The 24,995-nt window shown below is 54.3% G+C and overlaps 1 protein-coding gene across 1 annotated transcript in view; it reads right to left on the bottom strand.

Moving 5' to 3' along the window:
- LOC127039361 (zinc finger protein 345-like) overlaps nt 1-24,995 on the bottom strand; it is a 255,743-nt gene that overhangs the window by 119,424 nt on the left and 111,324 nt on the right. Inside the window, exon 2 of the mRNA XM_050932929.1 lies at nt 12,576-12,732. The gene's annotated coding sequence lies outside the window, so the exon portion shown is untranslated. The remainder of the gene's footprint in view (nt 1-12,575; nt 12,733-24,995) is intronic.

The following is a 24,995-nucleotide window of genomic DNA, read 5'->3' as shown; positions in this document are numbered from 1 at the left end:
CCCTTGTGCTATTTAACATTCTATCAATGACCTGGAAGAGAATATAAAATCATCACCGATAAAGTTTGCAGTTGCACAAAGACTGGGGGTGGGGGTAACTAACGAAGTGTCAGGAAGTTCAGGTTTCAGCACTGGGAGTCTGGGAAGTTGTCCCAGCCCTGGCTGGAGGGTTATTTCCTGTTCCACAAAGAGGGGAAGTTTCATTCCCAAAGCCTGTGCCTTGAAATTAGAACCTATCTGACACTACAGCCTATATTCAACATAGTGGCAGGATTATAATATGATTAGGACATGACTCATTTTGTACAAAATGAGTCATGTGTGGTGTCACTGGAAAAGTTATGATTTACTGAATATGATTATCCTACCTGTGTGCACGGATCATGTTTGTAGCTGAAGTTATGGATATTGACTCTGTATCTGTCTTTCAAATGTGCTTACACTGGGTTAACAGCCACAAGGAGCCTTTCAGGTACAACAATGACGAAGCCAGACAGTGTTCATGGCTCATCAACAAAGACAATGGACTGTGGAAGAGCTTAGCCCTCTTGTAAACGTTTCAGGCAGCATAGGAGTCATGGCTACTGTGACTCAGCAGGGCATGCTAGGGCATATGACCAGACCACATGACAATCAACTTCATTTTGGTACCTGTATTTTTCCACAACTGGACTGGGAACTGAGTTTAGAACAAAGGGTTCCTGTCATATGGAAAAGCTACATAAGGTGGGGTGTGACATCATCTCAAGGCCTCATTCCCTGCACAAGAGAACTCCTGGAAACACCTGAGGAACAAAGATTAAACTGGAGGAAGTATTCGTCCCAGTGCAAAGGGATTTCTAGCTTGTGTATGGAAACTTGGTGGACTGCTTGTATCATCAGTCAGGGTGAGAAACTGCTAATTCAAATTCTATCCATCTAGCATGTTAGGCTTGGTTTGAGCTTTTGGTATTTGCTAAGTAATCTGCTTTGATCTGTTTGCTAACACTTATCGCTGGGAAATTGGCTGTTGTCTTCTCTCTCTCTCCTTGAGTGGCTTAGGTAAAGCACTCAGGTAGCTTACTTGGCTGCATGGCGCCACCTGCTGTCGAGTGAGTGATAACAGGCCCTGGAAAGGCTGCTGAATCTCTAGCAAAGCAGTGTGAGAAGGGCCAGCCCAGCTTGAGGGTTAGAGAGCACAGCGGTTCCCAGAAGCCCCCAGACTGCACCCTGGGGTGACAACCCATCACACGCTGGAGTACACAATTCTCAGCAGGTTGTCCTGGGTTAGGGGTTGTTATAAAATTGGATGGGTGGGGTTCTGTGGCCTGCCTTGTGCAGGAGGTCAGACTATATGATCATATTGGTCCCTTCTGACCTATGAGTCTATGAGTCACATCCTTTCCCCTCTCTTTCTCCACCCAAGATATTTCCTGCCTCCCACCACCTCTAGCAGATCCCATCAGTGGTGAGCTCCAGCCGGTTTGCATGAACTGGTTGTTAAATTTAGAAGACTTTTTAGAACAGGTTGTTCCAGGACAACTGGTTCTAAAAAAGCTTTTAAATTTAACAAAGGCTCAGGCAGTTGCCCACCCGGCCCCCGGCCCCACCTCACACCCCCCCTCCTCTGAATGCTCCACCCTCCTTCTCCTCCCCTTCCCCTGCTTCCCGCGAATCAAATGTTCGCGGGAAGCCTGAAAGCAGCAGCAGGCAGGTAACCCAGGCCGGGGGGGTGTGGGAACGGCACGCGTGGCTCAGTCTGGTTCCAGCCGAGCGCCCCAGCCGGGTCCCGTCTAAGCACCCCTGGGTCGGGCTGGTCCTGGCCGAGCGGCTCTGACCTGGCCCAGCTCAGGCCCCACAGCACCGGTCCCGGCCGAGCGGCTCCAGCCCAGCTTGGGGAGTTGGGTCCTGCGGCGCCAGTCGTGGTCCCAGGAGAGCGGTCCCAGTCCTGGCCCCAGGCAGTGTGGTAAGGAGGCAGGGAGCAGGAAGGGGGTGTTTGGTGGGTTGTGGGCACGTGGATAGGGGTCAGGGCGGTCAGAGGGCAGGGAACAAGGGAATTGAATGGGGGCAAGTGTCCCAGGGGGCAGTCAGGAAGGAGCAGGGGTTGGATGAGTGGTGGGGGGCAGTCAGGGACAGAGAGAAGGGGTGGTTGGATGGGGCAGAGGTTCTGAGGGGGCATCAAGAATGAGAGGAGGGGTTTGATGGGGCGGCAGGGGGCAGTCAGGGGACAGGGAAGGGGGGGATAGGTCAGAGGTACCCGGGGTGTGTGTCAAGGAACACGGGGGGTTGGATGGGGCATGACCCCCGGGGGGGGCATGAGCCCCTTGTGAGGTGAGGAGGAAGGAACCTGTTGTTAATATTTTGGCAGCTCATCACTGGCTCCCACCCTCCCATACATTTACTGCTTCTCTCCCTAAAAGCAGAACCCACCACCAGCTCCCTGAGAATCCCTTACCTGAGCCAGTTCCATTGCAACCATTGCCTTCCCCCTGGGAGGATGGGATGATCTGGAGCAAAACGTGGACGTTATTCTGTAGCCTGCCAGGGTGAGAAGGGCAATGTGAGAGCATTCACACAGGGTTTCTGTCCTTTCCACATGTCGATTCCCCCCGGGATTTTCCCTGCTAATGGACATTCTAGGTTCTGCCACATTGGGAAGCACAGAGTGACCTTATTCCAGTACAGATCTAGCCCCCTCCTACCAGGGTGTAACCCTCTGACACATGGTGAAACCCTCCCAGTAGCAGAGTCTCTCTGTTACACTTCTCAAGTTTGCGGGCGATACCAAGCTGGGAGGGGTTCCAAGGACTTTGGAGGATAGAACTGAAATTCAAAATCATCAAAATTCAAACTGGAGAAATGGTCTGAGGTAAATAGGATGAAATTCAGTAATGACAAATGCAAAGTACACTGCTTAGGAAGGAACAATCATACAAAATGGGAAATAACTGCCAAGGAAGGAGTGCTGTGGAAACGGATCTGGGGATAATAGTGGATCAGAAGCAGAATATGAGTCAACAGAGTTACGCTTTTTTTGCAACAGTAAGTATCAATTGGGGATGTATTAGCAGGAGTATTGTAAACAAGATACGAGAAGTAATTCTGCCGCTCTACTCCGCAATGATTAGATCTCAACTGGAGTAGCGTTTCCAGTTCTGGGGGCCACATTTCAGGAAAGATGTGGGCAAAATGGAGAAAGTCCAGAGAAGAGTAACAAAAATGAATAAAGGTCTAGAAAACATGGCCAATGAGGGAAGATTGAAAAAACTGGGTTTGTTTAGTCTGGAGAAGACTCAGAGGGGACATGATCACAGTTTTCAAGTAAATAAAAGGTTGTTACAAGGATGCCAGAGAAAAATTGTTCTTCTTAATCGCTGAGGATAGGACAAGAAGCAATGGACTTAAATTACAGCAAGGGCAGTTTAGGATAGAGATTAGGAAAAAAGCTTCCTAAATGTCAGAGTGGTTAAGCACTGGAATAAATTGTCTAGGGAGGTTGTGGAATCTCCATCATTGGGGATATTTAAGAGCAGCCTGGACAAACACCTGTCAGGGATTGTCTAGATAATATTGAGTCCTGCCCTGAGTGCAGGGGACTGGCCTAGATGACCTCTCGAGGTCCCCTTCCAGTTCTATAATTCTATGAACCAAAGGCCAGAGAAGAGCAGAATCAAACGAGTCACTCTGGGGAATTCTCTCTGTCACTGTTCCCAAGGCAGCTCTCTCAGGTTTACAAAGCTGTTTGATGCTCCAGCCTTTATACAGTCTCTCCTGGCAGTGCCCCTTTCATGGGCTGAGCCTAGTTTTAGCTTTTGGGAAGCATGAGCCCTGGGGCTCTGAGACTGGGCCTTCTTGCCTCAGCACATCTTGTTTCTTTCTGTGGCCCCACAGTGAGTCCAAATGAATAGATACTCCTGACAGAGACTGTGAACATGAGAACGTCAGAGCTGCCCACTGCATCAGACCAATGGTCCATCTAGCTCAGTGGCCAATGCCAGGTGCTTCAGAGGGAATGAACAGAACAGGTAATCATCAAATGATCCACCCCGTCACCCATTCCCCGCTTCTGGCAAACAGAGGCTAGAGACACCATCCCTGCCCATCCTGCCTGTGACACTGGCAGATGAGGTGTTAGCTCTTGCAAAAGCCCCCATGTCTTCATTGAACAGGGACAAACACATAGCTGGAATCAGTCTGACTCACCCGTGTTAGTATTAGGGACTAGGATTATAAGAATGTGTTTACACTTCATGGAATGCTTGTGAGTTGCTGACTGGGTTAATATCTGACTAGTTGCATTGTGAGCCTCTGTGGCTCTGTAAATCACCAGACAAGACAGAGACTTTATCTAGGTGAAGTGCTGACTGGCAACCGAATGCATTACATCCTGCCTGACAGGAAAGGTTCATCAACACCAGATAGACTATTATGGGATGTTAAAGACGACAAAAGACTGTTGTTGCGCTCTTGACTTCCCATTAGCTGAGTTTGCAGCTCAGAGCACATGGCAGGAAGGGGATAAAAAACCCCAAACAGAAGGAACTGATTATCCGTATGCTGCTTGGACTCAGGGGGGGCAAAAATTCTAGGCATAAGCAAGAGATCCCCAGCTGATTAGCCTGGGTTAGTCCTAAGGAAAATAAAGGGCTTGCTTATTATAGAAGCTTCTATTACCTTTTGAAATTTAAGACTGTAACTTGTCTCCATCTATAGAATTACCTGGTTTTAACTTCGTAAACAACTCTCGTTTCCTTTTAAATAAGTCTTAATACAGGTTATTACAGGATTGGCTACAAGTATTGTCTTTGCTGTGAGATCTAAGATTCAACTGACCTCAGTAAGTGACTGGTCCTTTGGGACAAGGTCAGGCGTGACAAAGCCCTGGTTGGGATGATTTAGTTGAGGATTGGTCCTGCTCTGAGCATGGGGTTGGACTAGATGACCTCCTGAGGTTCCTTCCAGCCCTGATATTCTATGATTCTACGACTGGCAGTAACCTGAACATTGCTGTGATTCATAGGGTAAGGCAGTGGTTCTCAACTAGGGGTCCTGGGCCCGCTAGGGTCACTAGCAGGTTTCAGGGCGGGCGCCAAGCAAGGCCAGTATTAGACTCACTGAGGCCCAGGGCAGAAAGCTTAAATCCCAGTGCATGGGGCTGAAGTCCAGGGCCCTGAGCCCTACCTGAGGTTGAAGCCAAAGCCTAAGCAATGTAGATTTGTGGGGCCCCTGTGGCATGGTACCCCAAGAGAGGAGGAAAGTGCTCAGAGGACTCAGCCAGAAAGTTGAGCCCTGACACAGTACTGGCTTAGAGGGTCTCTGCCGGTCAGGAAGGGCTAGCAGCGAGGGAAAACTGGCAACTGATGGTTGGAGGGGTGAAGAGGTTTGGGGTATGGTGGGGGAAGAAGCATCTGGGACTGGTTAACCGGGGGCTGGGCAGTCTCCATAGGGGACACTTGCTCCTCCTTTGCCCTTTTCACACCCTCTTGCAAGTAGAGAATGACCACGCTGTCCCCACCCCCAGAGGCAGCCATGTCTCAGGACTCTCCCAAGTTCCACCCAATAACTCTCTTCCCATTTGGGGTAGAGCTCGGGGCCACAAATCACCACCAAGATGAACCCAGCTGAATGCTGCTTGTTCTGGTGCCACAAGGGCCTCTGGTGGGTGAAAGGCAGAACTGTAGCACTTCTCAGGCAGAACGTATCTTCTTCATGCCAAAAAAAAGAAATTCTGCGCTGGACGTGAATTCTGCGCATACGCAATGGTGCAGAATTCCCACATGAGTAACTCACACCTGGCACAAACATAACCTGCTCACTCCCATCTCTTCTCCCTATGGGTCGAGTCCCAGAGCTGCTGCTGTCATTAATGCACAGAGGCTTTCACTCCTGTTAGTGCTGGCAAGACCCAATCCAGTTACAGGACTGAACCCTTATTTTCCTATCACACGGGAGAGTCTCAGCTGAGGGGGAGGTGAGATGCGGAGGGGGTACAAAGGGGAAAGTTGTTGTACCCATGTTGGTCCCAGGATAGCAAAGAGGTATTTTTAATTAGTTCTAAAAAAATTATCTCACTCACCTTGTCTCTCCAAGAGATCTGAAAGTGGCAGAAGGAGACAAACAGGAAGACAGAGCTCAGGACTCTAAACCAAACATTTCAAACCCCTGGAAGAAACAACATTTCCCTTCTGCCCCTGGGTATGTTTGGATCCTATATGAGGGACCACCCCATTCCCCTCACAGCAGCAAAGAGAGACTGCAGCCAGCCCCAGATGGTCTTTCCCAATCCTGGCATGTTTGTTGTGACAGTTTGTGTGTGGTGGGTGCACGGGCTGGGTACAGCTGGACCCATCTGCAGATCAGAAAGTCAGGGCAACTCTAGCACAGCTTGGGGACTGTGGGAAGGGGGAGCAGTTCTGGAGCTGGGCCTCTGTCCTCTCTAGATCCCATGGCACATGACTCTGGTAGCATCAAGTGGGTCCGTCACTGCAGGGGAAGATTGGGGTAGTGTCTGAGATCAGGGTGAGAATTGGAGGGGGGTTCATGCTCAAGAATGGGGGATGGAATTCACCTTCCCACCCCTCTGCAGAGCTCAGCAACTAGGGATTTATCCAGTGAAGTGAATTTCACTCTGGGTGACTTTGAGTCAGCCACGGAAAGATCCTTGTGCCTTAGGTTCTACACGGGCCACAGGAGTTTACTAGTTCTCCCTCCCTAGACGGCCGGGGGTAGCCAGGGATAATTAGTGGGTTATGGGAATTAGAAGATGAAAATTCACTAAGAGCAATGATATTTGTGTGTTTATTATTAAAGCCACAGACACCCACCGATCCCCGTCCTCCTTCCGATGAGCTATAAATATCTAAGGGACTCAGCTACTGATCCTGCAGTCAGTTCCTGCCCTTCCCCACTTTCTAAAGCAGCACTTTTAACACCAGGGCAGGGAAACATGTAAATACTTTGAACCAAATTCCAGAAGCTGCTGAGCATGGAGAAGTTAAAATGAAACCAAGGTTCCATCTCTCCAAGGACCTGGCCCCTAGTGCCAAACAACAGACACTCCCCAGCAATCTGAAATGGCCACTTCATAACTGACAAAACGTTAATAATCTGTTCATTTCTGGGAATTACCAACAAGAGAAACAACCCAGTGACGGTGATATCCTGAGGAAAAGATCTCATGTGTCTTTAGATCATACCCATTTGTAACCTGGAACTTTATACACTAAAATGCCTAATTCATAGCCCTATGGTGATTACCTGACATCACTACAGGGCAGAATTAAGGTTGGGTGCCTTAGTTGTGAATGTCCATCCCCTAACATATTGCAATTGCGGTTAAGTGGGTTTGACAAAATTCATTTTGTCTATTTCTTTCTCGTAATTTCAATAGATAGTGATAAAAATTTTTAAGCCCTTTTTTCAATGTTTACAGTTTCAATGTTCAGAGTTGTGGGAAGTTATGGGAGTCCACAGACAACAATTATTTTAATTATAGTAACTGCTGAGATTCCAAAAGCCAAATCATATGACTGTTCAAAGAGAAATTGTCAATGTCACATGCAAAATATACAGTGTAAATATCCTTAAATCACACTCAACTTTTTCCAGAAGCATTTCTGTATATTACTTATACAAAAATTTTTTCCTCTGTGTACAGTGATATCAGCATTTGCTGCAATTTATTCATAAAAATCTAATCATTTCAAACATAATTTTAAGTAATAAAGTACTTGAATTCTTTCACTTCCTAGACTGGAATATTTCATTTCAGGATAATTACTCCCTCCCTGTGATGTATTTTTCTCTCAGTACCATAACCCTCTTGTGATGTAGCTCTTGTCTCGGTGCTCTCCTGAGCCTAGTGGCATTATGATCAGAAGGTGACACACTGACACATGAGCAGAGACACATGGAGGAAGGTGGAGGACGAGGTAACATGGAGCCTACCAGGGTTGAACATGGCTCTAAGAACAAACGCCCTCTCAGCCTCTCCTCTCTCCCACCTCCCAGAGTCTGTAACTCAGATAAATCGTTCCTTGAAATCTAAACAGCCCCAGTTTGAGAGACTGTGATTAATGCAGGTACCTTAGGGGCTGCTGCACCAACCCCCTGCCTGGATGAGGAGGATGAAGAATAGCAGTAAAAATGGGTTAGGCTGGGAGAGGGCACAGTTGATGTGAGACTGGGAGCCAAGTTGACCAAGAGGCCAGAACTCATGGAGGGTTTAGGAGAAGTCAACAGGACTGGGTAGAGGCATTTCAGTGTATTTTCCCCATTAACCATTCTGCCATGTTTTTAATTTAGAAACTTTTCATTCTCATCTAAACACCTTGGAGCTAAGCTGGATTGATGCATTTCCACTTACAGCGGTAGAGTTATTAAGTGTTTAATCAGATGCTCATGCAACACAAAGCAGTGAATAATGGGTGTGCTTTCATTCATTAACTTGACTGTGTGCTGTGCATCGCTTTTAAAAAAAGATGGTGTGAGGGAGTGTCAAAATTTTAGGCATTAAGAAATGGGACATAGGTGTTAGTTCCTTTCTCATGCATTACTCTCCTAATTTTAATGTCAGTTTTGAATTAGTATTAATACCATGTTCTTTTAACAGCAGTAGGGTCCTTTTGTATAATTGTTTGCAAGATTTCAATGGATATTGCAAACCAACCATCTTAACCTCTTATTTTGAGATTCCTAAATACAACTCAGCGCACCTCTCCTGAACGACTGCAAGCCCTGGCCAGTGACATGTTCCTTAGAGAGCAAACACTTGACGAGCCCTTTCAACCTAAAAGCGCGCATTTGGCTCTTTGACACTGCTTTATTCGCCCCGCCAGAAAATGCTATAGGGAACCCGGTCATTACAGCCGACCGTCACTAGGTACAGTTATACCAGCTATGGCCCAACATTCAAATGGTTCTGTTTGTTTATCTTTTATTCAGCGTTGCAATTCTTAGATCCTATTTACATACTGGAAGTGAAATAACCGAAGCAAGTTAAGGAGAGAGCGGCATCAGGAAAAGGTGGGGGTAAGACAACAAATGGAAAGAACTGACTATGCAGAAAGGAACATCGCAAACTATCAGAGCCCCAGACCCCCGTCCAACTGACCCCACTCCAGCCAGGCATATCAATCTGGGTCCCTGAAAAATCGCCCAGCCCATCTGGCAGTGAATGCTGCATGTTTCAGGGAGAGCTACGCTGTGTGCATCTGCTCTGCTGACATGCTGCTTTGGTACGGAACGCACCACGGCCACAGGGAGCAGAGACATGGACTCCTACAAAACACATACCCAGACACACCTTCAGTGCTGCACCCCCTCCTCACCTCCCTACTGTCTGCCATCCCCTCCCCTACCTCCACATGGCCATTCTCAGCCTATTGCTAACACTTCCTCCCAGCCTTCAGCACTATAAATAAATAAATAAAACGCGGTGTTACAAAAGGTAGATCGTGCCACAGAAACCGGATCTGGATGTCAGTAAGGTTTTTGATACAGTTCCACATGGGAAACTATTCATTAAATTGGAGAAGATGGGGATTAATATGAGAACCGAAAGTCAATAAAGAATTGGTTCAAGGAGAGTCTACAAGAGGGTCATATTGAACGGTGAGTTGTCAGGCTGGAGTGAGTTACTAGTGGAGTTCCTCAGATCAGTCTTGAGACCAATCTTACGCAACACTTTTATTAGTGATCTTGGCACAAGAAGTGGGACTGGGACACAAAACTGGGAGGGATTGCCAATATGGAGGAGGACAGGAAAATCATACAAGAAAATCTACATGTCCTTGAAAGCTGGAGTAATAGAAATGGGATGAAAATGAATAGTGCACAAATTATAGTTGTTAGTCCCCGAGTGTATAATTTTGCAATAAACTGGGGATTTATCGATTGGAAGTGACAGAGGAGGAGAAAGACCTGGGTGTATTGGTTGATCACAGGATAATTATGAGCTGTCAACGTGATGCAGCCGTGAAATAGGTTAATGCAGTCCTAGTATGCATCAGGTGAGGTATTTCCAGCAGACACATGAAAGGGTTAGTACTGTTATAAAAGGCACCGATGAGACCTCATCTGAAATACACCTCTACCTTCTGCCCTTAAAGTCTCTGAGTCTATAAACTGTGCTTTGTGTTGCACAGACACTGATGCAGATCAGGGCCCCATCGTGCAGCACATGGCAGAGAACCTGACTGAGACCAGCACCTCCATTCTGCTGGGCACTGCACAGACAGAGGGACAGTCCTTGCCCCAAAGAGATCACAATCCAAGGAGACAATGGGTAGAAGGAAAACAGAGAGGGGCTGTGACTTCCCCAAGGTCACCGAGCAGGTCAGGGACAGAGCCAGGAACAGACCCTGTTAACGCCAAAGCCACATCACCCGCAGCTTGGAAAGGTCCCCACACCCCATTGTATTAAGCTGCAGGAAGAGGTGGTTTGTCCAGGGACGCACAGGCTGTCTTGGCAGGGTAGCTCAGCTGTGGTCCCTGCACACAGCTGGGTGTGTGTGTCATGGGTCAGGAGAAGTCAGTGTCCAGTCCTGTGGGGTTGTGTTCCTGGCTCATACCTCCAGCACTCACTGCTGCCCCTCCCTTACCAGCTGCACTGGTCAGCCAGCCCCAGGACTCTATGAGGTCACTGTCCCTCCCACTCCACCACTTCAAACCTGCAAACAGGGACATGGTGCACCAGTGCCAGAGTGCACTAGTGTAAAGTCTGTCTGTACTAAGGGTTTGCACCAGTGCCTAAAACACCAGTGGGGCAGAGACCTTCACTACCCAAAACAGCAGGACGGTGGCACTAGAACTGGGATCTAGTTCTAGCTTTGTCACAGACCTTGCACACATCAATGTTTCTCCTCCCAACTTTAGTCTCTTTACCCAGCTGCCCACTCACTGGGGTCTCTCCTCTCTCCAGAGCTCCTCACCACTAAAATATGTGTGTATGTCACCAGAGCTGAGCAAGTTCAGCTCTGGAATAGTCTTACAAGGGGGGCTGTGGAGTCTCTTTCCCTGGAAGTTTTTAAGAACTGGTAGGACAAACCTCTCTCAGAGATAATCTACATATATTTGGTCCTGCCTCAGCAGAGAGAGCTGGACTTGATGACATCTTGAGGTCCTATCTAGCCCTACATTTCAAGGATGTTATGCTATATATACATATAAAACAACATACAAAAAAAAAACCACACAACAACATGATGTCAGGCCATTCAAAAAAACAACAACAACAAAAAAAAAAAACAAAAAACTACACTGCATAGCATAAAATGACACAATACTAAGGAGAAGAAAGCAACACAATGCAAACTAACACACCTTAGGACAAAAGTACACAATGCAAAATAACAACTCAAACCAAGATAACACAGACACCAAACAAGCTAAGGCAAAACAATGCATCATAAAACTATGCAACACAACATGGTGCATCATAGTTCCAAAAGGCACCATGCAAAATAGCTCAGCATAGAACAGGACACAGAACAAGAGAGAATTATTTCAGTGTAGACCTGGAAGGCATCTTGAGAGGTCGTCTACTCCAGCATCCTGTGATGAGGCAGAACCAAGTATCCCTAGACATTCCCAGACTGGTGGATCTCTAACCTGGTCTTAAAAATCTCCAGTGATGAAAATTCCACAGTCTCCCTTGTAAGCCAGTGCAAGGCAAACACAGACCAGAACAACACTGTACACACACATGCTGGGCTTGTGGATAAGGGGAGAGGGAAGACCTGAAACAATCTGGGTTCAGTTCCAAGTTTTGTCCCAGATTCTCCATGCAAACTTGAGCAAATTACTTCAGCTCTCTGATCTTCAGTTTCCTCATCTGTAAAATGGAGAGTCAATTCCCACCATTGGCCTATTTAGCCTTTGAGCTTTTTGTGGCAAGGTCTATCATTGTGGGCATGTCTACACTGCAGTCAGACACCGGCGGCTGGCCTGTGCCCACTGACTTGGGCTCACATGGCTCAGGCTGCAGGGTGTTTAATTGTGGTGTTGATGTTCTGGCTTGGGCTGCAGCCCAAGGTCTGGCACCCTCCCACCTCGCAGGGTCCTACAGCCTGGCTCTAGCCCAAGACAGGACATCTATTCTGCAATTAAACAGCCCCTTCGCCTGAGCAACGTGAGCCTGAGTCGGCTGGCATGGGCCAGCTGGGGGTTTTAATGGCAGTGTAGAGATACCCTTGGTGTCTTTTCTGCACTTATCACAAACGGAACCCTGATTTTGGTCAGTGTTTGTGCAGAGCCCTGCACAACAGGAAGCCTGATCTCAGTTGGGGACTCTGCAACTCCCAGCATTACAGGAGCCCTGATTTTGTTTAGGGCCTCTGCAGCAACTGGCAAAATGTGGGGGCAGGATCTTTCAGGGTCTGTGCAGTGCACAGTACAGTGGTGGGGTGTGATCTTTGTTAGGGTCAGTGCAATGCCAGGCCCAACGGGGATATAGATCTCAGTCGAGGTCTCTGAAGTGCTCACAACAATGGAGGCAGTGGTTTGGGTCACAGTCGTGCGCTGCCTGGCACAAGGGGGACTGTGATTTCGGTGCAGGTCTCAGTTTTATCTGGCACAACAGTGGGGTCTGATCTCACCTTGGGTGTCTTCAGTGCCTGGCAGAACAGGGTCCAGATCTCAGTTGGGGTCTCCGCAGCGCCTGGCAGAACAAGGCCCAGATCTCGGGGTCTCTTCAGCACCTGGCAGAACAGGGCCACGCTCAGTATGATAAGAGCCCTGATCTCAGTTACACACCTGAAAAGAAAAGTGGGAAGATTTTCGAGAATTCAATATCAGTATTTCAGAACTGAGGAGAAAATGGGGCACAAACTAAATATTTGCCAATATAAGGGACAAGCATCAATATGTGTGGAGATTTTATGTCACCATTCAACAGTTCAAGAGAAAAGAGGGGAAATTGGAGGGGATTATACAGGGATATTGAATCAACAGCAGAATGGGACGGATTCTTCTTGCCTCACACTCACAGGGCCAGGAGGGAGCCCTGGGTGATGTCTTTTCACAGGGGAAAGGAGCGGGGCTGGAGTCAGAAGGTCCCTGGCTGTGGGGAGGGGCTGGCAGTGGGGTCTGGGAATGTGACTAGCTAGTGATGGGGGGGAGGGAGAGGAGTAGCTGGACTAGAAAATTTGGGGCTTGGCCATCTCAGTGGGGGACACTTGCTCCTCCCTCCCCTCCCACGCCCTGTTGCCAGCAGAGAGGGGCCCCCCAGCCCAGCCCAGAGGTGTCCCTGTCTCAGGGTCCCCCCAGCCTCTGCCTAGTTCAGAAATCACTCGGGGGAACCATTTCCCACCCACACAAGGACAAATCCCTGCAGGTGAAAATGGGGGAAACACCCCAAACCTGAGATCTGAACTGGCCATTGGCGAAGGGCAGAGAAAATGGGGCACAATGGGGGGAGGGGAACAGGGAACTTCTCAGGGTTGGGGGGAGGGGGGGTCACCCTGGGTGCTGCTCGTTGCTCTCAGCCGCTAATCCCCAGCCCTGACCCCCCAGCGCACCCCAAACTCCCAGCTCCCCCCAGCCCTGACCCCCCAGCGCACCTCAAACTCCCAGCGCCCCCAGCCTTGACCCCCCCAGCGCACCCCAAACTCCCAGCTCCCCCCAGCCCTGACCCCCCCAGCGCACCCCAAACTCCCAGCTCCCCCCAGCCCTGACCCCCAGCGCACCCCAAACTCCCAGCTCCCCCCAATCCCAGCCGCTCCCGCCCGCCCGGCTCTGACACCCCAGATCCACCCCGCAGCTCCCCCTCCCCTCGGTCCCGGGCCCAGCCTGGGCTCCGAGCTCTGCAGCCGAGCCGCGCTCCGGCCCCTCCTGCAGCTCCCGGCCCCGCCTGGGACACTCGCCCCCCGCAGTCCCGCTCCGGCCGTGGGGAGCTCGGGGACCCCCCGGGCAGGGGGTGAACCAGGGAGCCGGGCCTGGACCCTCCCCACAGGAGCGTGTCCGCCCCACGCGTGTCCCCACCCCCTCGGGCCCTGCCCCCGGCCTCACCGTGCTGCCCCGCGGGCTGCAGGGCTAGAGCAGCCCCCGCGCTGCGCTCCCGACCCGGCCGCGGCCCCGCTGCCGGTGTAACGGGGCAGAAACTGCACCTATTGCCAAACCGGAGACTTCCTTAAAGTGTCGTCACACCAGCACAAAGGGGCGGGGCGGCTCCTCCCCAGGCCTGGCCCTGCCCCCGGGCCCCACGCAGGTGGGTTGGACACGCGGGGACCCGCCTCAGCCCGGAGGGGGCAGGAGAGGGGCTGGGGCTCCCCAGGGGAAAAGCAGGGGCGGGGGCTGGTACTGCTGAACCATCAGACTAAGGAGCCCCCGGCTGAGAGTGCAGCGAGCACGTGTCAGTTCAGCGCTGGAGATGGGACCCAGCACGTGTCAGTCACCTGCCTCTAAAGCCTCTAAATCCCCTGGGCACCGCTCCCCAGGGCACAGCCTGGGAGCTGCCCTGGGAATAGATCCTGCGGGAAATCCCTTCCCCCCTCTGCTAGCTTGTGTTTGTTACAGCCCTGGAAATAGCCCCGCTGCCTGTGTGCCCCGCAGAGAACAGAGGAGCAAATTCTCTCCCTGTTCACCCTTCCACAGCCATGAAAGGAAGGAATAAACCCCCAGCAGCGCCCGGCCCCATAGAGTCCCCCGCTGTAAGGAGAGAGATGTGCAGTGACTAGGGCTCCAGCTCAGCGTCACCAGGTTTATATAACTTTTGGCGATGCCCAGAACGGGTCCAAGTCCTGCCCTTCCTTCCTCGCTCCCCCCGCCCGCCCTCCTAAAGCTCTGGGAGGGAGTTTGGGTACATGAGGTGCAGGCTCTGGGATGGGCAGGGGGTGGGGGGAGACGGTGGCAGCCTGTGAGAGTGAGTTTGGGTGCTGGACGGGGTGCGAGTTCTGGGAGGGAGTTTGAGTGCATGAGGTGCAGGCTCGGGGGCTGGGCAGGGGGTTGGAGCACAGGGGAGGTGGGGGCGGACCCTGTCAGGGAGTTTAGGTGTGGGCGGGGTGGGGGATCTGTGCTGGGGCAGGGGGTTGGGGTGCAGGGGGGCAGTAGCAGGGTCTGGGAGGGAGTTTGGGTGTGGGATCTGGCCTGTGGCAGAGGGCTAGGGTGTGGCACCTATCTTGGGCAGCTCCCAAAAGTGACCCACACCCCCATCTGCAAGCAACTCCTACATGGAGGAGGCCTCGGGGGCGTGGGTCTCCTGGCACCACTGCCCGCTGGCACCACCCCTGCAGCTCCCATTGCCGCAGTTCCAATGGCAGAGTTGGCACTTGGGGTGGGGGCAGCGTGCGAGAGACACACCCCATAGGGGCCATAGGGATGTGCCAGATCCTTCTGGGAGTGGTGCGCCATGCAGAGCTAGGGTGGGCAGGAATAGTTTTAGTCCCGCTGTGCTGCCGGTAGTGGTGGCAGGAGCCCCTGGGCCCTTTCAAATTGCCCGGGGCCAGCTGCTCAGGCTTTCTGATGGGGAAGCAAAGGGAAGGCACATGTGCCCTCATGAGCAGTTCTGGGGAGTCTTTTGGGGGCTCCTGGAGTAGGCAGCAGAGAGGTGCAGCCTCACCACCGAGTCTGTTTCACTGGAGGAGAGTAGGGGCTGCAGGGTGATCTCCCACCTCTGTGCATCCAGCAGCCTGTGCTCTCCCCCGCCATGCTGGAGTCTCCACATTTATTGATTGACAAATAAAATTTGCAGAATTTTAAAATATTGTGCACAGATTTTTTTTGGTGCAGAATCTCCTCAGGAGTGAGACTGACTCAGGGAACCAACTTGGATTGTCACTGCCTGGTTAACCCCTCAGCCACCACACCAATGCACAGAGAGTGCCAAGCCCTACCGCTATGTGGGGCTAGGGGCTGGGGTCGGGTCATACACATTCAGACTGTGCACTCTCCGCACTTCAACCCGCTGCTGATTTCCCATCTAGGACGTTAGCCGTTACTGACAGGGTTTGTTCGTGTTCTTTTTTTTTTTATTTCATTGTTAGGTGTGTAAGGAGAGTCAGGATGAGCGCTACCCTGATATCTGGTGGTGAATTGTAGGGAATGTGAAAAGAATTCCAAGAATTTCAAAGGATGGGGAAAGATTTGCATTGGCATCCACCCTCCACTTAGCATAAGCCCACAGCAGACTGGGATGGTTATTTTAACAGCTCTGGGATCCCCAATTTCTTTATTATTGGGGCAGGAAAAAAAAGTTTGTCACCCTGATTGGATGAATGGGGAGCTGTGGGACTGCTTTCTGACAGAGATGACTCAACCTCAGTTGGGTGGTACTTGCTAAACATGGGACATGGGTTCCAAAACCCCATGAAGGGAGAGAGGTTGGGGATTGGTGTGTGTACCTGATAGTATGGGATCCTTGTGAGGGCCTGGAATACCAATTGCACATCCTCCTCTCCCCACTGTAGAATGTCAGAGTTGATTTTTTATTTCCTTAAGAATCCAGATATAGGTTACTGAGCTGAACTCACTTTTGGCTAATGGTGCACGAGCACTGGGGCTCCCCTACTATGAGCTGAAATCACTAAAGAGCTGAAATTACTAAAGAGCTGAGAGCACTATGCTAACTAGTGGGGGAGCCTGAAGCTATACTGTGGAACAGAGCGGCTGGCGGAGTGGAGCAGTTGTGGAGACGGCTGGAGCGGATCACGGGACAGCTGGTGGCAGCAGAGCAGCTGGCAGAGCGGAGTAGCTGTGGGACAGGTGGAGCGGCCCACAGAGCGAGCAGAGCCGAGCAGTTTGCAGGGACAACTGGAGCAGCCCACAGTACAGCTGGTGCAGCAGAGCAGTTTGTAAGGACAGCTGGAGGAGCAGAGTGGAGTGAATGGTAAAGTGGAGAAGGCAGGAGCAGAACCCACGGAGAGGCAGGGCAGTTGGCCCCGGACCACATAAGGTGCCCCTTTCTACCCAGGCTGGGGGGAGGGACCTCTGCAGATAGACTCTCAAACTTTGGGGCTGCACTGACCCAGGACAGAGACTTTTGGGATTGTGGGACTTTTGGGAATGTGGGTGGTTTGGGGCTTGCTGGACTCAAGAGCCCAGGAAAGAGGACACAGCCCAATTTCCTGGGGTGGGTCTTTGCTCACGGTTTGGTCTATGAACTCTAGTTGAGGTGTTTTCCCAATTTAGTGTTTGTTGTTTATCTCATGTATTAAACCTTTTCTGCTACACCGAGACTCTGTGCTTACGAGAGGGGAAGCATTGCCTCTTTGAGGCGCCTAGGGGTGTGTGTAAGATTTTCCCAGGTCACTGGGTGGGGGCTCGAGCTGGTTTGGCATTGGGTTATTGAAACGGAACCCCTGGATACTGAACCTGGCCCTTGTTGCTGCCAACTCAGAGGGGCAGAAGGGTTACATAAACAAGACACGAGAAGTCATTCTTCCGCTCTACTCTACACTAGTTAGGCCTCAACTGGAGTATTGTTTCCAGTTCTGGGCACCGCATTTCAAGAAAGATGTGGAGAAATTGGAGAGGGTCCAAAGAAGAGCAACAAGAATGATTAAAGGTCTTGAGAACATGACCTATGAAGGAAGGCTGAAAGAACTGGGTTTATTTAGTTTGGAAAAGAGAAGGCTGAGAGGGGACATGATAGCAGTTTTCAGGTATCTAAAAGGGTGTCATCAGGAGGAGGGAGAAAACTTGTTCACCTTAGCCTCCAATGATAGAACAAGAAGCAATGGGCTTAAACTGCAGCAAGGGAGATTTAGGTTGGACATTAGGAAAAAGTTCCTAACTGTCAGGGTAGTTAAACACTGGAATAGATTGCCTAGGGAGGTTGTGGAATCTCCATCTCTGGAGATATTTAAGAGTAGGTTAGATAAATGTCTATCAGGGATGGTCTAGATAGTATTTGGTCCTGCCATGAGGGCAGGGGACTGGACTCGATGACCTCTCAAGGTCCCTTCCAGTCCTAGAGTCTATGAATCTCTGAATAAAATCGACTAATTTCAGAAAAACTGAGTGTAGCATTGGGAGCAGCATCTGAGGTTTTCCTGTCTAGCTGGCTTGTTTCCTAGAATGAACGCTCCTTGAGTGGGGTGATCCACAGGGAGTAGCTCAAACCTCCAAAGTGCCTGGCCAGGGGCAGGACAGTCTGTTTCACTGGAGGAGAGTCACTAAATAAATGTGGAGGCTCCAGCATGGCAGGGGAGAGCACAGGCTGCTGGATGCACAGAGGTGGGAGATCACCCTGCAGCCCCTACTCTCCTCCAGTGAAACAGACTTGGTGGTGAGGCTGCACCTCTCTGCTGCCTACTCCAGGAGCCCCCAAAAGACTCCCCAGAACTGCTCATGAGGGCACATGTGCCTTCCCTTTGCTTCCCCATCAGAAAGCCTGAGCAGCTGGCCCCAGGCAATTTGAAAGGGCCCGGGGGCTCCTGCCACCACTACTGGCAGCACAGCGGGACTAAAACAATTCCTGCCCACCCTCGCTCTGCACGGCGCACCACTCCCAGAAGGATCTGGAACATCCCTATGGCCCCTGTGGGTTGTCTCTCTCGCACGCTGCCCCCACCCCAAGTGCCAACTCTGCCATTAGAACTGCGGCAATGGGAGCTGCAGGGGTGGTGCCAGCGGGCAGTGGTGCCAGGAGACCCACGCCCCCCAGGCCTCTTTCATGTAGGCGTTGCTGCCAGATGGGGGTGTGGGTCACTGTTAGGAGCTGCCCAAGATAGGTGCCACACTCTAACCCTCTGCCACAGGCCAGATCCCGCACCCCGCCCACATCCAAACTCCCTCCCAGAGCCCACCATCACCCCCCTGCGCCCCAACTCCCTGGCCCAGCCCAGAGCCCACATCCTTCCCATACCCAAACTCCCTCCCAACGCCCGCCACTGCCCTCCCTGCACCCCAACCCCCTGATCCAACCCAGATCCTGCTCCTCACCCACACCCAAACTCCCTCCCAGGGTCCGCCCCCTGCCTCCCTCCACCCCAACCCCCTGAGCCAGCACAGAACCCACACTCAAACTCCGTCCCAGGGTCCGCCCCCTGCCTTCCCTGCCAACCCCCTGTCCAGCCCCAGAGCCTGCACCTCATGCACTCAAACTCCCTCCCAGAGCCCGCACACCCTGCAGCACCGAAACTCACTCCCACAGGCTGCCACGGCCCCGCTACCCCCTGCCCAGCCCCCGAACCTGCACCTCATGTACCCAAACTCCCTCCCAGAGCTTTAGGAGGGCGGGCGGGGGGAGCGAGGAAGGAAGGGCAGGACTTGGACCCGATCTGGGCATCACCAAAACTTTGGGGTGCGCTGGGGGGTCAGGGCTGGGGGGAGCTGGGAGTTTGGGGTGCGCTGGGGGGTTAGGGCTGGGGGGGAGCTGGGATTTTGGGGTGCGTTGGGGGGGGGGTCAGGGCTGGGGATTGGCGGCTGTTTAGAGGTCACAAGCCCTCCCAGCGCTGCCGCTGTATTAAACCGCTCCCCGGGAAAAGGCGGGGGGGGGGCCGGTCTCTCAGCGGGGGAAAAGGAGGAGGGGCGGGCAGACGATCTGCCTGGCCCCAGGAACCTCCTTAACTTGGGCGGGAGAGGGCGGAAGCGGCCCCGGGGCAGGCTGGGAGATGTAGTTCCTGACTCTCCCCGGAGCGGAAGTGACGTCGGCGGGGAGGCGGAGCCGGGTTGGGAAGGAGAGTTGGTCGCTCCGGCTCTGCCTGGCTCGCGCGGGGCCGGAGAAGGGTTTGTGCCGTGGGGGCTCTGGGCATGCGCAGATCGCGGTGGAGGAGAGTCCCGCATTAACCCCCCGTGGGGCCGGGCCGGGCTGGGAAAGGGGCGGGTGGGAAATGTCTGTGCAGCCCGGACATGGCCGGGGGGGGGAGCAGGTGACCCCCGAGGAGCGGGGAGAGAAAGGGGGGGGCTGAGATCCCCTCGGATTTACCGCTGCCCCCCCGTGGGGACCCCCCTCCTCTCCCGTCCTGCCCCCTTTCTCCCTAGAGAGCAACGAGCAGCACCCAGGGTGACCCCCCCTCCCCCAAACCCCTGAGAAGTTCCCTGTTCCCCTCCCCCCATTGTGCCCCATTTTCTCTCCCCTTCGCCAATGGCCAGTTCAGATCTCAGGTTTGGGGTGTTTCCCCCATTTTCACCTGCAGGGATTTGTCCTTGTGCGGGTGGGAAATGGTTCCCCCGAGTGATTTCTGAACTGGGCAGAGGCTGGGGGGGCCCTGAGACAGGGACACCTCTGGGCTGGGCAGGGGGGGGCCCCTCTCTGCTGGCAATAGGGCGTGGGAAGGGCCAGGAAGGGGAGGGAGGAGCAAGTGTCCCCCATAGAGACGGCCCAGCCCCAGGTTTCCTAGTCCAGCTACTCTTCCCTCCCCATCACCTGTTAGTCACATTCCCAGACCCCACTGCCAGCCCCTCCCCACAGCCAGTGACCTGACTCCAGCCCCGCTCCTTTCCCCTGTGAAAAGACATCACCCAGGGCTCCCTCCTGGCCCTGTGAGTGTGAGGCAAGAAGAATCCGTCCCATCCTGTTGTTGATTCAATATCCCTGTGTAATCCCCTCCAATTTCCCCTCTTTTCTCTTGAACTGTTGAATGGTGACATAAAATCTCCCCGTATGTTGATGCTTGTCCCTTATATTGGCAAATATTTAGTTTGTGCCCCATTTTCTCCTCAGTTCTGAAATACTGATTTCAAATTCTCAAAAATCTTCCTGCTTTTCTCTCCAGGTGTGTGACTGAGATCAGGGCTCCTATCGTACTGAGCGTGGCCCTGTTCTGCCAGGCGCTGCAGGGACCCCAGCTGAGATCTGGGCCTTTTTCTGCCAGGTACTGAAGAGACCCCAGGTGAGATCAGACCCCACTGTTGTCCAGGTAAAACTGAGACCTGCACCGAGATCACAGCCCCCCTTGTGCCAGGCAGCGCACGACTGTGACCCAAACCGCTGCCTCCATTGTTCTGAGTACTTCAGAGACCTCGACTGAGATCTGTGTCCCCGTTGGGCCTGGCATTGCACTGACCCTAACAAAGATCACACCCCAGCACTGTACTGGGCACTGCACAGACCGTGACAGAGATCCTGCCCCCACATTTTGCCAGTTGCTGCAGGGCCCCTAAACAAAATCAGGGATCCTGTAATGCTGGGAGCTGCAGAGTCCCCAACTGAGAACAGGCTTCCTGTTGTGCACGGCCCTGCACAGACACTGACCAAGATCAGGGTCCCCATTGTGATAGGTGCGGAAAAGACACCAAGGGTATCTCTACACTGCCATTAAAACCCCCCACTGGCCCTTGCCAGCTGACTCAGGCTCACCAGGCTCAGGCAAAGGGGCTGTTTAATTGCAGTGTAGATGTCTGGGCTCAGGCTGGAGCCAGGCTGTAGGACCCTGCGAGGTGGGAAGGTGCCAGAACTTGGGCTGCAGCCCCAGCCAGAACATCGACACCGCAATTAAACAGCCCCACAGCCTGAGCCCGTGTGAGCCCAAGTCAGCGGGCACGGGCCAGCCGCCGGTGTCTGACTGCAGTGTAGACATGCCCACAGGGACAGAGAGGCGTTGCCCCAAAAAGCTCAAGGGCTAAATAGGCCAATGGCGGGAGGCGACTCTCCATTTTACAGATGGGGAAACTGAAGCTCAGAGAGCTCAGCGTTCCATCTCCATCAGGCAGGGAGGGGAGTAGCTGGAGTTGTAGGGACGGGAAGATCAGTGGGACACGGTTGTGGGGGGGTTGAACTGTCTCTGTGCATCCAGGAAATTACTGGGTGGAGGGGAAATGGTGGGCAGCCCCCAACCCCACACAGCAGTAGGGCTTGGCACTCTCTGTGCATTGGTGTGGTGGCTGAAGGGTTAACCAGGCAGTGACAATCCAAGGAGGTTCCTTGAGTCAGTCTCACTCCTGAGGAGATTCTGCACCAAAAAAATTCTGTGCACAATATTTTAAATTTCTGCAAATTTTATTTGTCACTAAATAAATGTGGAGGCTCCAGCATGGCAGAGGGGAGCACAGGCTGCTGGATGCACAGAGGTGGGAGATCAGCCTGCAGCCCCTACTCTCCTCCAGTGAAACAGACTCGGTGGTGAGGCTGCACCTCTCTGCTGCCTACTCCAGGAGTCCCCAAAAGACTCCCCAGAACTGCTCATGGGGGCACATGTGCCTTCCCTTTGCTTCCTCATCAGAAAGTCAGAAAGCCTGAGCAGCTGGCCCCGGGCAATTTGAAAGGGCCCAGGGGCTCCTGCCACCACTACCGGCAGCACAGCGGGACTAAAGCAGAATCCTGCCCACCCTCGCTCTGCACGGCACACCACTCCCAGAAGGATCTGGAACATCCCTATGGCCCCCGTGGGGAGTGTCTCTTGCACGCTGCCCTCACCCCAAGTGCCAACTCTGCCATTGGAACTGCGGCAATGGGAGCTGCAGGGGAGGTGCCAGCGGGCAGTGGTGCCAGGAGACCCACGTCCCCCATGCCTCTTTCATGTGGGAGTTGCTGCCAGATGGGGGTATGGGTCACTGTTGGGAGCTGCCCAAGATAGGTGCCACACCCTAACTCTCTGCCACAGGCCAGATCCCGCACCCCGCCCACATCCAAACTCCCTCCCAGAGACCATCACCACCCCCCTGCACCCCAACTCCCTGGCCCAGCCCAGAGCCCACATCCTTCCCATACCCAAACTCCCTCTCAGAGCCTGCCACTGCCCCCCCTGCACCCCAACCCCCTGATCCAGCCCTGATCCTGCATCTCACCCACACTCAAACTCCCTCCCAGGGTCCGCCCCCTGCCTCCCCTGCCTCCCAACCCCCTGCCCATCCCTGAGCCTGCACCTCATGTACCCAAACTCCCTCCCAGAGCTTATGGGGTAGTACGAGGGCAAGGAAGGAAGCAGGATTTGGACCCATTCTGGGCATCACCAAAAGTTATATAAACCTGGTGACGCTGAGCTGGAGCCCTAGTCACTGCACATCTCTCTCCTTACGGGGGGGACTCTGTGGGGCAGGGCGCTGCTGGGGGTTTATTCCTTCCTTTCATGGCTGTGGAAGGGTGAACAGGGAGAGAATTTGCTCCTCTGTTCTCTGCGGGGCACACAGGCAGCGGGGTTATTTCCAGGGCTGTAACAAACACAAGCTAGCAGAGGGGGGGAAGGGATTTCCCGCAGGATCTATTCCCAGGGCAGCTCCCAAGCTGTGCCCTGGGGAGCGGTGCCCAGGGGATTTAGAGGCTTTAGAGGCAGGTGACTGACACGTGCTGGGTCGCATCTCCAGCGCTGAACTGACACGTGCTCGCTGCACTCTCAGCCGGGGGCTCCTTAGTCTGATGGTTCAGCAGTACCAGCCCCCGCCCCTGCTTTTCCCCTGGGGAGCCCCAGCCCCTCTCCTGCCCCCTCCGGGCTGAGGCGGGTCCCCGCGTGTCCAACCCCCCTGCGTGGGGCCACGGGGGCAGGGCCAGGCCCGGGGAGGAGTCGCCCCGCCCCTTTGTGCCGGTGTGACGACACTTTGAGCAACTCTCCGGTTTGGCAATAGGTGCAGTCTCTGCCCCGGGGTTACACCGGCAGCGGGGCCGTGGCCGGGTCGGGAGCGCAGCGCGGGGGCTGCTCCAGCCCTGCAGCCCGCGCGGTGAGGCCGGGGGCAGGGCCCGAGGGGGTGGGAATACGCGTGGGGCGGACACGCTCCTGTCGGGAGGTGCCGGGCCCGGCTCACCCCCTGCCCGGGGGGGGATCCCCGAGCTCCCCGCGGCCGGAGCGGGGCTGCCGGGGGCGAGTGTCACGGGCGGGGCCGGGAGCTGCAGGAGGAGCCGGAGCGCGGCTCGGCTGCAGAGCTCGGAGCCCAGGCTGGGCCCGGGAGCGAGGGGAGGGGGAGCCGGAGAGTGGATCTGGGCTGTCAGAGCCGGGCGGAGGGAGCGGCTGGGGTTGGCGCGGAGCTGGGAGTTTGGGGTGCGCTGGGGGGGTCAGGGCTGGAGGGAGCTGGGAGTTTGGGGTGCGCTGGGGGGGTCAGGGCTGGGGGGAGCTGGGAGTTTGGGGTGCGCTGGGGGGGGTCAGGGTTGGCGCGGAGCTGGGAGTTTGGGGTGCGCTGGGGGTGTCAGGGCTGGAGGGAGCTGGGAGTTTGGGGTGCGCTGGGGGGGTCAGGGCTGGGGGGGAGCTGGGAGTTTGGGGTGCGCTGGGAGGGTCAGGGCTGGGGGGAAGCTGGGAGTTTGGGGTGCGCTGGGAGGGTCAGGGCTGGGGGAGCTGGGAGTTTGGGGTGCGCTCGGGGGGTCAGGGCTGGGGGGAGCTGGGAGTTTGGGGTGCGCTGGGGGGTCAGGGCTGGGGGGAGCTGGGAGTTTGGGGTGCGCTGGGGGGTCAAGGCTGGGGGGGAGCTGGGAGTTTGGGGTGCGCTGGGGGGTCAGGGCTGGGGGGGAGCTGGGAGTTTGGGGTGCGCTGGGGGGTCAGGGCTGGGGGGAGCTGGGAGTTTGGGGTGCGCTGGGGGGGTCAGGACTGGGAGGAGCTGGGAGTTTGAGGTGCGCTGGGGGTGTCAGGGCTGGAGGGAGCTGGGAGTTTGGGGTGCGCTGGGGGGGTCAGGGCTGGGGGGGAGCTGGGAGTTTGGGGTGCGCTGGGAGGGTCAGGGCTGGGGGGAAGCTGGGAGTTTGGGGTGCGCTGGGAGGGTCAGGGCTGGGGGAGCTGGGAGTTTGGGGTGCGCTCGGGGGGTCAGGGCTGGGGGGAGCTGGGAGTTTGGGGTGCGCTGGGGGGTCAGGGCTGGGGGGAGCTGGGAGTTTGGGGTGCGCTGGGGGGTCAAGGCTGGGGGGGAGCTGGGAGTTTGGGGTGCGCTGGGGGGTCAGGGCTGGGGGGGAGCTGGGAGTTTGGGGTGCGCTGGGGGGTCAGGGCTGGGGGGAACTGGGAGTTTGGGGTGCGCTGGGGGGTCAGGGCTGGGGGGAGCTGGGAGTTTGGGGTGCGCTGGGGGGTCAGGGCTGGGGATTGGCGGCTGTTTAGAGGTCCCAAGCCCTCCCAGCGCTGCCGCTGTATTAAACCGCTCCCCGGGAAAAGGCGGGGGGGGGCCGCTCTCTCAGCGGCGGAAAAGGAGGAGGGGCGGGGAGACGGTCTGCCTGGCCCCGGGGCAGGCTGGGAGAT

This window comes from Gopherus flavomarginatus, chromosome 23 (assembly GCF_025201925.1).
Source record: "Gopherus flavomarginatus isolate rGopFla2 chromosome 23, rGopFla2.mat.asm, whole genome shotgun sequence".
Taxonomy (NCBI): domain Eukaryota; kingdom Metazoa; phylum Chordata; order Testudines; family Testudinidae; genus Gopherus; species Gopherus flavomarginatus.
This window is presented reverse-complemented; position numbering and strand designations above follow the sequence as displayed.